We start from the raw sequence: 1,029 nt of genomic DNA on the forward strand, positions 1-1,029 counted from the left end.
GTGCGTGCGTGCGTGCGTGCGTGCGTGCGTGCGTGCGTGTGTGTATATGCGCACATGAGTCCGTGCGTACGTGCGTGCGTGCGTGCGTGCGTGCGTGCGTGCATGTGGGCCATGATTACGTCGATTAGTTAACTGCTATCGTTTTTGTTTACTGGTGCTCGGAAAATGCAGGAGATATAGATGTTGACACACCCATGTAAATCAAGAGTACATATAATAGGAGATCTCCTATCATGTACTCTTGATGTAAATCGCTACATCGTTGTCTGGAGCAAAATACAGACATACGTACGTATACACACACAACATATGAACAGATGCCGGCGTGCCTTAATTTGTATACGATTCCCGTTGTGATTGTTCTTCTTCATTCTAAATCGGACTATCTCACGTACGTGTCATCGTTTTAAGAAAACCATGGATATATAAATATATGAATATATTCAGTATCTACGCGGTGTTTCTCATCGTATCTGACTCCATGTCTCTGTACTCTTCTCTGCCTTCTACCAGGAATCATCATTCTATCACAGAGCTGTTATTATTGACTCCTGCTTCTATGCTGCCCTGCCTGCATGTGTAGGTGCATGATAGCAGGAGTAAATTAAAATATAGAAAAAAAGAAGAAGAAAAAATAGATAACAATAATAATAATAATAATAATAATAATAATAATAATAATAATAATAATAATAGATAACAATAATAATAATAATAATAATAATAATTCATAAAGACAACAGATAAATCTGTTATTATTGACTCGTGGTGATACCTACGTATAGGCTTTCGCTCCATCGCTACCTGTGACAGTACGTCTGGGCGCAGGGCCACGTCGGTAAGGCTGGTTTCTAAATAACTATTGCGACGCGGTAGAAACGATTTCCTAGAACCGGTAGTTACCTACGTTGTCGCTACGACGTGGGCGTGGTTCACGTGACGCCCCGCTATATAGACACGAGCTCATTGATATACCGGCAGAGAGAGAGAGATAGAGAGAGGGGGAGAAAGATAGATAGAGAGAGGGGG

This window comes from Priapulus caudatus, unplaced genomic scaffold (assembly GCF_000485595.1).
Source record: "Priapulus caudatus unplaced genomic scaffold, Priapulus_caudatus-5.0.1 Scaffold2536, whole genome shotgun sequence".
Taxonomy (NCBI): domain Eukaryota; kingdom Metazoa; phylum Priapulida; class Priapulimorpha; order Priapulimorphida; family Priapulidae; genus Priapulus; species Priapulus caudatus.